Genomic DNA, 10,334 nt, shown 5'->3' on the forward strand with positions numbered 1-10,334 from the left:
GGTGTGGAGAAGAGGTTGTTGCAAACTGAACTCCTTCCCTGAGAAAATTCTGTGTCCGGTCACATGGCCTCCAGTCCATGCTGCAGTCCTCGGAACTCGCTGTGTGTGTGAGACGTGGTAATCAACTAAAACTTGAGAAATGAGCTTACGACTAGTGAGTTCATGTGGCTAATGGGGGACATGCTCAGGGATCTTGTCTGTATCACAAGGAAGGAGGCGTGTATTTCTTCTACAGGTAAAATCCGACAGATGTGCACTAGGAGGAGTAATAATCTTGGCCCTATATCCTCTGCTGATTCCTCAATGCTTTGGGATAGCATTGCCAAGAACGGTATTCCTAATCCCTACCAATTGTTCTGGAAGTAGCTCTTATGCCCTCAGGTGGGCTCCGGGCTGAGGGCATTATCAGATTTGTTCTGAGTCTTCCAGTAAGGCAACTCCAGAAGAAATGATAACCCCAAAGCTTTGGCAGCCTCTCGTAATGTATGTGAAGCACTCGTGTCCATTGCCATGTACGGTCTGGGAAGGGACACAAAGGGGTCAGTAACTTCGGCTTAGAAATGGACTCAGAAGCTCAGAGAGGTCACATCACCACAAATGTCCAAACCCATAGCTGTTGATTTTTATCTTGGTGATTCTTGAGCTCCTAATTTGTAAAATCAAGACTTAAAAGGAAGCCGTACAAACAGTCATCGGTTCCTGAGTGCATAGTCAGATTGTAATAGCTTCACGCAGAGGAGCAGCTTTTTCCCCGGATAGTTAGGTTTTTTTGCAACAGTAATAATGATCAACTCATTAACTGTGGTTGCCTTAAAGCATTTTGATAAGATTCATATACAGATTACTATTATTTAATGGATATTTATTTTAAAGAACTAGTCACTCGTGTATTCAGACTAAAAGAACCCCTCTGCTCAATCTTCCTTAAATGGATATTGAATTATTTTCAAATGTATTCAAGCAATAAAGTAACACAAAGGCAATTTCATGGCTTCACAAAGCAAAGTTGAATGTTAAGAACTAAGTCTTTTATGTACTGATTTAAGATACAGTAACTCCAAAGTCTCGAATCTCAACAAAATTGGGTTTTCCAGAGCTGTTTGCAGTAAGCAAGTATAGCTTCGCAGTGCTATGAATATGTAAAAATATGTCAAAATACTGCATCTTTTATATCCATAAGAATTGGATCCTGTTTACCTTCCCAGATGTTTTATATCTGATCTTCTCCCTAGCAGGATCATGTTCTCCCTAGACTGAAAATTTAGTGACATTCCAGTTTTGGGACTCATTGGGCTCAAGATTTGGGGAGATCATCTGGGTCTTTCTGCAGCAAGGATTTAATGAGCGTCTATTACAATCTGGGCCATGGGAAAGAATATTTGTCACGTTTTCAGAGTCAGAGCTAGCGAGGGCTCTGAAGAAGTAATCCAAGACTCTGATGGAGGTGATAAGTGCAGTCATGGAAGGGGTGAGCTAATGTGGAGTGAAGAGTGAGGCACCCCATAGAACCCAGGGCGCAGAGAAGAGAGTGAGGACCGGGGTCCTCACTGCACACAGGAAAGGTGGGAGAGTGTAAAAATTGAAGGTGAGCAGTAAGCATGGGATGTCGGTGGAACGACAAGTAAGGCAGTTTGTAAGGAAGTCAGTGTTCAACCTGCTCACTCTTCCATCAGCCTGTGGTTTTCTTCTCCCCTGAGACTCCTGCCACAGACCCTTACCTATGTGGCTGATTCAGCCTGTAGGCTTTAGGACGTGATCTTCATCTATGCTCGTCTATCAGGACACTCTCCATATTTGCTCTTGTCGATGTCCTACACAAGGTACATGACTCACTCATTTTGTATTAACAGACCGCTGAGTATAACCACCTTTTAGGACAAGAAGAGTGTCCCTTGATAAAGCCCCAACTTGTCTGAACCAATCATGACAATTCCATTCTTCCTACCAGAGCTTGATTTATGTTGCTGGTTCTGTGATGTAGTTCTGACCAGTGAAATGTAAGGGCAGGTCAACTGGGGGTTTCTGAGAAGTGGTTTCCCTTTAATTAAAATAAAACAAACTAAAACAAACACAGAAGAGGGAAGGAAGGGAAGGGAAGGGAAGGGAAGGGAAGGGAAGGGAAGGGAAGGAAAAGGAAGGGAAGGGAAGGGAGTGTCCCTTCTGCTACTGGACCTGGACGTGCCTGAATACGGGGTCCAGCATAGTAGCATCTATCCCCCAACCACAAAAGGGCAAGCGAGCAGAAAGACAAGTTGTAAGATACTGACAGTTACTTTACCCTAAGTCACCTGAGGATGGCTGGTGAATTGAGACAATAAAAAAGTCTTCCTTTTCTTTAATACCAGAAGAGTCAAGGTTTTGGTTACTTGCAGCAGAACCCTCTGAGTCTTCTGGCCTCCACTTGCAAACTTCTGAACAGGATTCCAAAGATCTGGCTGCCTTTCCTTCAGATCTGGTGTTCTGTCTCCCCCTCAGCACCTGCAGCTAAGCTCCCTTGCCTCTGTGACCATCGCCGTAGAGACCTACTCCCAGGTGATGACTGTTCCTGAACTTTCCATCTCATCGCCAGGAATGCCTAGGCACACCTGGGTGCTGAAGACATACAGATGGAAAAGATGTTTTCCTCAAGGGTGCTTGGGACTGCTCACAGAGCAGAAATAGTTACGCACGTCATTTTTAGCCCCCACTTCTCGGAATTACACCAAGTAGGGAAAAAATATGGCTTCTGTGATGACAGCAGTTGCAAAAACTAAATCTATGACTCTGCCCTCAACAACAACAACAACAACAAAACTCTGACACACCCCAAATTTCTTTGTTCTTACTCAAAAGGGTATCGGAAGTCCATTGCCTATGCTCACAAATGGCATGAACACATCTCCCCTCTTAGATCGCTCTTGTTAATGGATTCTAGTCACTTTGCTGGCTCCCAGTGATCGTCTCTCACCAGCTGCCCACATACCCCACTACTTCTCCCCTCCCTCTGTCCTCAGTGTCATGTCAGCTGGGCCGTCGTAACAAAACACCACAGACTAGGGGTTTAAACAATGGAAATCTACCTCTCACAGTTCTGGAGGCTGGAAGTCCAAGATCAAGGTGCCAGTAGATGTGATCCTTGGTGATGGTCCTCCACCCAACTTGCAGACAGGTGTCATGCTGGTGCGTCCTCCCCTGGCCTCTTTGTGTCCATGGAGAGAGAGAGAGAGAGAGAGAGAGAGAGAGAGAGAGAGAGAGGGCTTTGCAGTCTCTTCCTGTTCTTACAAGGGCACTCATCTCATCACAAGACGTCCACCTTCAAGACCTCATCTAAACATAATTACCTCCCAAATGTTCTGTCTCAAATGCTGCCATTGGGAGGGTAAGGCTCTGACGTACGGATTTGGGGGACACAAACGTTCGGTTCCCACCGTTGACTTATCAGGCCCTGTTTGACGCCTCAAAGCTGCCTCCATAAGCCCCCATGCACCATGGATGACTATCTTCCAATTTCTCCTCTGCTATGAACCCCAGAACCCTCTGACTCTCCTGTTGCTGTGGTTCTTGCCCTCTTATGTTTTCATTTTCAGTTTGGGCTTTGTTCTCACCCTAAGACGTAATGGGGGTCACTGCTTCCCCCAAACGCCCTGGATGATCGCATCACATCACAACACAGCGCACTTCACAGCCTGCTTTGCTTCTTGTCACAAGGGCCCAGACTCCAGCTCCCAGAGCCACCTCCCCTCCCCTCCCCCACAGACTCCACGATCCAGCCAGCAGCACACACATAGCTGCAGTGACACTACTCGCCACTTTATAGAAGATCGGGTGTTGTAGGAGTTCCAGACTCCATTCCTACGCTTGTTAACCATCAGTACAATTTCAGTCGTTTTTTTTTCAATGTTTATTTGTTTATTTTGGGGGGGGAGGGGCAAAGAGGCGGGGAGAGAATCCCAGGCAGGCTCCACATTGTCAGCGTAGACCCCAACATGGGGCTCAAACTCACGAACCTTGAGATCATGACCTGAGCCAAAATGAAGAGTGAGACGCTTAACTGACAGAGCTACCCAGGTGCCTGTCATTTCAGTAGTTTAATTTTTTTATTTTTATTTTTTAATTTTTTAATGTTTATTTATTTTTGACAGAGAGAGAGAGAGAGAGAGAGAGAGAGAATGAGTGGGGGAGGGGCAGAGAGAGACACACACACAGAATCCGAAGCAGGCTCCAGGCTCCTGGCTGTCAGCACAGAGCCTGACGTGGGGCTCGAACTCACAGACCATGAGATCATGACTTGAGCCGAAGTCAGACGCTCAACCGACTGAGCCACCCAGACGCTCCTGATTTCAGTAGTTGTAAAAGCAATTCAGTGTATGGCTGTGTCCTTAGGAAAAATATCATTTTTCCTAATGGAGGAAGGAAAGGAGGAAAGGAGGAGAGGAGGAAGGAAATGGAGGATGGAGGTGGAAAGACATATAACAGAGATAAGCAGTCATTCTCCAGCATGGTGAAAATCGAAATCCATTGTGATGTCTCTTGGACTGCGGAGTCAGATGCTCCGGGCACAAAAACACAAGCATGGGTTCAACATAAGCTCTAAAACAGATATCAAGAGGGCAAATTGCCAAGTATACAGAGGGTTTTCAGTCAAGCAGGTCTTCACAGGGAGAAGCTAGAAATGCTCCAGGTTACTTTTAGCAAGCTTTTATTTATTTAAGAGTGGTTTAAGATGATACCAAGGAATTCGCATGCAGCACACTTAAGAAATTTGGGGCATTATATGTATCAGCAACTGAGAATACCTACCCCCCAGGCACTTATCAAAGACAGTAATCTTGAAACCAAGGTTCCATTTCATATTCAAAAGTGTATTTGAGAGTAACACTGGGGAGAATTACAAAAAAATGCAGTTTGGTCCATTACTCTACCTCCTCTACCCATTGGTCATCCAGTCAATTCTTCTTTACTCAACAAACATTTATTTCATCTGCACCACATGCAAAGCACCATTCTAAAATTCGGGGACCCAGCCGTAAAAGAAGCCTCCATCTTTAGGCTTCTATGTTTAGGAACCATGTATTCTCATCAAAAAGATGGACATTGAATAGGTAATAGAATGTAGTGAGTTCAAATATCCATCAATTCTATGAAGAAAATTAGACAGGCATGTAGAAGAAGCAGGGAAATTAGCAGGGAGGGAGCCATTCTCTGGGAAGGGTTTTGGGAAGATGGTCTTTATGCCAAGAACTGAAAGTTTGGAAGGAAGCAGACAAGGAACAAGACCCCTTGCATCTCTGTAGGAACACGAACCAGCATTTCGGAGTCCATTTTGTTAGATTTTTTTAGCAAGTAAGACTGTCATGACACCACGGGTGTTCACTGGGAAACAAAGAAACATTCCTCTGAAATACATGATTGCGTTTATTTTAAACAGGCAGGGACAACGGGTGGATATGATGGGCTCTATTCACCATATCATGTATTGTCTTCCTTGAAATGACTCTTTCAGAAAGCTACCGAAGCAACTGACATTTCGTCTCCCCCTGATGTTTGAAGACATACCCTTCTCGTCATACCTATTCACCAAATAGTTCCTTTGCTTTTGGGCCAACTTTAACTCAAGGTGAATCCTTTCCACTGACTTCAAAACTTACTGAGGTAGAATATGCATAGAGAAAACGCCACGTTAACAGAGTTCGGCAGCTCGGTGAATTTCCACAAACTGCACACCTGTGTGACCAGTACCCAGACCAAGAAACAAAACAGTCCCAAGCCCTGAAAGCCTTCTTTGTATTCATTCCAACTGACCCATGTTTATCTCACTGTGAAGAGGGAATTATAGAATTCGATGTATCTGTCAAATCATATGTCCTTTCACTTACTGCTTGCTAGAAAATCCAGAACCGTATTTTGGGTTGATCGTCGGTAGATGCCAGAGCCTCGGAGAAGGTTTTTATGTAGCAATTTCCCACTGCAGTGATTTCATCCCCATCTTCCCTCATAACCTCCATCCTTCATCAGATGTTTGGACACAAGTTCCTCTTATCGGTTTTAATATCATTGGATGCAATTTCGTAAGGCCAAGAACATTGTGAAGAACGAAGTGACACGTAAGGACGTGGAGAATAGTTATATAAACACTGGTCAGTCAGTCTGCATTCCCCTCCACGGACTAGAATTCAGTGAAGAGTGAAACAACACAGCAAAAGAGGCATAACGAAAACACACAGCGCAGAGCAGCCACGTGAAATCCCACTCAGATGACCCGGGACAGGTGCCACGGCCCCGGGTCCTTCCACACAGGGACATGTCTCACCACATTCCATGTTGTTCTCTCCATTTCAGTGCCCAGGAGCTCGGGCATCACGGGTGCTCCATGGCACAGCCTTGGCTTTTTCAGGGCCCAGGCAGGGAGGTGGAAGAGGAAGGCCAACAGCTGTGGCCAGCTGTCGAGTCCAGACGGGACACGGGCTACCGACCGGGAGAGTGACCAGGCTGTGAGGCCCCTGCGGGCACTCAAAAGCCCAGGGTTCTCTTCTCTGGCTCTCCGGTATGGCCTCTACCTGGTCGTCTCTGTAAGTCAGACTGTACCGTGAAAAAAGGGCAGTGACCCTCAGTTAAAACTGTGTTCAATTATCAGGGCGCCTGGGCGGCTCGGTCGGTTGAGTGTCCGACTTCGGCTCAGGTCATGATCTCCCGGCTCGTGGGTTCGAGCCCCGATTCGGGCTCTGGGCTGACAGCTCGGAGTCTGAAGCCTGCTTCGGATTCCGCACCTCCCTCTCTCTCTCTCTCTCTCTGCCCCTCCCCCGCTCACGCTCTGTCTCTGTCTCAAAAATAAATAAACATTAAATTTTTAAAAATGTATTCAATCATGCCATCTATTGGGAGTTACTGGTTTCCAAAGTAAACTTCTTCCTTTAGAACCTTTTTAGGTTTTTGGAAAAAATACAAAGAGAGTAGAGAGTCCCCACGTCCCTCACGGCGAGGTGCCCTGTTATAAGGGTACACTTTAGAGCAGAGCATTGGGCCAGTACCAACGTGTTACTGGGGGAAGCCTCCAGCCTACTGCCATTTCTTTCTGTCCATTTTCTGTCACCCCAACAATTTTAGAGACCACTGGTCAGATATTTCTGATCGTCCCTCAGTCTGGATCGTCTGATATATCCAGATATATCCAGATCGTCCCTCAGTCTGGATCGTCTGATGCTTTTCTCAGTTTGCGGGGGAGAGGACCAGAGGTAAGGCGTCATTCTCGTCACGCCCTATGAACGATGTCTCCTGGGAACATGACTGATCGCTGTCAGCATTGACCCCGATCACCTGGCTGAGGTCGGGTCTGCCAGGTTTCCCTCCGGTGAAGTGACTCTCTCCTCCCCGTCCCCCACCCCCCTGACCATACTATGCTCTTTGGAGGCAAATCACTCTGCAGCTCTCACATAGGGGTATTTGAATTATGCCCCCTCTTCCCGAGCACACAGTGTCTACACATAGTACTTCTGCACGACATATTGTCTCTTCTCCACCACTTATTTTTTTTTTTAATTTTTTAATGTTTCTTCATTTTTTTTTGAAACACAGAGTGTGAGCCAGGGAGGGGCAGAAAGAGAGGGAGACACAGAATCCGAAGCAGGCTCCAGGCTCCGAGCTGCCAGCACAGAGCCCGACGTGGGGCTCGAACCCACGAACCGTGAGATCACGCCCCGAGCCGAAGTCGGACGCTTGACCGACTGAGCCACCCAGGCGCCCCGCCAATCCTACTTTATTTATTTTGATACTTAGTTTTTCTAGTTCTGACCATCAGGCTCTGCCACTTGACTCCTGTGTCCCGTCATGGTGGTGGGTTTTTCTTTTCGTTCTTGCTTAACAGCATTTTGTTTTGGGGAGTGGGGAGGCTGCGAGATACTCCCGGATCACCTTCAAAGTCTCAGCCCTGGTTTGAAAACAAACTATCTCTCCAAGGAGTCCTGGTTCCTCTTACTGGTGAATGATATTCGAAACCAAGCTCTGGGCATTAAATGCTACTCAGGTGTCATTGTTTCTGGGCCCTCTCAGCTCACAGAGCAAGGAAAAACACGTATGTGTTTATGTGTGTATGTCAACCCGTGTGTGCACACACGTATGAATATTTCCACTGTCACCTTACGTGTCTGTATGAAGCTAGTCGAGTATCACCGTCTTTAACTCTAACCAATTAGCACTTGAATGATTACAGTCCCCTCTCCTTCCTTATCGGCACCCCAATAATTCCACGGACTTTATCTGAACCCCGAAAATTCCATCTACTTAATCATTCGGCCTCAGCAAACATACGTGGCGTTAACAAAATTGTTACTCTATCCACGTGAGAAACAACTTTATCGACCACAACTCTATTGTACTTATATACACTTTCTTTTGCCTTAATCTTATAGATTCTTACTCATTTCAAAGTTGTGCTGATTAATTTTTAAAAAGAACAATAATGCCATAAAATGTTTTATTTATCAAAGCACCAAGTGTAAACATACATGACCACCTTTGTCTTGTTTTTTAAATATTTCTTTTAAAAAAAATTTTTTTTTACATTTATTTTTGAGACAGAGAAAGAGCATGAATGGGGGAGGGTCAGAGAGAGGGAGACACAGAATCCGAAGCAGGCTCCAGGCCCCGAGCTGTCAGCACAGAGCCCGACGCGGGGCTCGAACTCACAGACCACGAGATCATGACCTGAGCCGAAGTCGGACACTCAACCGACTGAGCCACCCAGGCACCCCCCTTTGTCTTGTTTTTTAATGTGCGTATTAATTTTTTTTAAAGGAACCTTAGCTTGTATGACTGATGCGCTTACCAGTCTAAACAGTCGAGAAACACCATCCTGCAGGGTTAAATATTATCACATGCTGTTGTATAAAACGATAGTGGAGCATGACATTGGAGGCAGCTCTATCATCTCCCGGGTCTACACTGAGTGTGTAACCTGATCTACCAGTGCTCAACTTCCTCATCTATAAAAGAGGGTTTCCTGAGAGGTTTACATAAATATCCATCTACGATCATTAGCATGGAAACTGATTTGAAGGAGACCTTCAATAAATGCTAATTTCATGTCTTTTCTCCATCTTCAATTCTTTCTCTGCTGTCTCTCGTTCCTTAATTGAGGTCAACTCTTTGCCACGACAAACTGCTCGACCGACAAATTTCAGTCTGCGGTGACGTCTCACTCTTGAGTAATCTTGGATAGGGTTCTTTCATTAGAATCCTTGCTAAGTAGTAGCGATCTATTTTCCACAAAAGAAAGGTTGGATTTGCAACCGTCACAGGAATCCAAGCTGAAATCCTCACTGCACACATGAGGGATATTGCCTGCGGAGAGCTCATGCTTTAAATCAGTGTGCTGCAAACCAACACCCCATTTAATAAACAGAGCAGAAAAGCTTCTCTGTGCCCCACAGCCAGTGGCTTCCTGCACAGCCATCTGAATTCTAGGCAAGCTGGAGCGGTCCCGGGATAGATAAGTTCAGCTAGAGAGACATCGAGAATCACCCACGCCCTCTGTGTCCACAAATAGAGTTGCTTATCAAAGTCATCCACCACTCAAAGACTTAATTTATTTTCCTGACTCAATAAAACAACGGCCCTTTGATACAGTATCTGAATAATGTAAACCTAATACAGGCGAGGGAAATCCTATCATCAGATGTGACAGGGAACACAGGCTTTAAGTGTTGAGTAGAAATGATCCCTTTCACAATATCGCAGGACAGTGGATGGAAAGATGAATGTCAGTCCTACACCTGGAGCGGAGTTGGGTAATCTTAGCCCCTGGCGTGGAGGGACCGGCATGGGAAAAAAAAAAAAAAGACAGATTACTCCATTGTTGCCGCCCCAGGATTCCTGACCATGTTGGGGGATCGTGCACTCAGAACACACTTTGGGGGCACAAGCCCAGTTCTTGTCTGAGCACCCAAACAAGGAGACCTGACCCCAATTTGCTCGAAACGTGGAAGCCAACTTGCCAACAATGACTGCCATTGTCTCTTTACGGCAGAAATCACTCTCTTTGGTATCAACAGGCCAAACGTGGTATGTGTGTGCGCTGAGGGGGACTGGGGTTCGGATGACACTTACGGACCGATGGCCGTCAGGTGCACAGGCTGGGATTCCATACAGGGGGAAGGAGTGAGGTGGGGAACGTGGCCAGAACTGGCCATCCTTGTCGACGGCAGCCTGAAACGGTGGCTGGCTGTCTTCCTGCCCCCCAGCTTGGCCTTCGCCCCTGAAGTCTCGTCCGTTCTCAGGTTGTGATCACCTGGTTGGTCGTTCCTTTGTGCTCTGACTCTGGTCTTGCCGTAAGTTCTGTCTTCTGCGGTCATCCCGGCAAC

At 46.2% G+C, this 10,334-nt stretch overlaps 1 non-coding gene across 1 annotated transcript; it reads right to left on the bottom strand.

The window, feature by feature from the left end:
* Positions 1-7,630: 7,630 nt before the first annotated feature.
* TRNAR-UCG (transfer RNA arginine (anticodon UCG)) lies at positions 7,631-7,715 on the bottom strand. Its single transcript has one exon. It is a non-coding gene; the product is annotated as a tRNA-Arg (tRNA).
* Between the last annotated feature and the right edge of the window lie 2,619 nt (positions 7,716-10,334).

Source organism: Herpailurus yagouaroundi, unplaced genomic scaffold (assembly GCF_014898765.1).
Source record: "Herpailurus yagouaroundi ecotype Mexico unplaced genomic scaffold, PumYag 188, whole genome shotgun sequence".
NCBI lineage: Eukaryota > Metazoa > Chordata > Mammalia > Carnivora > Felidae > Herpailurus > Herpailurus yagouaroundi.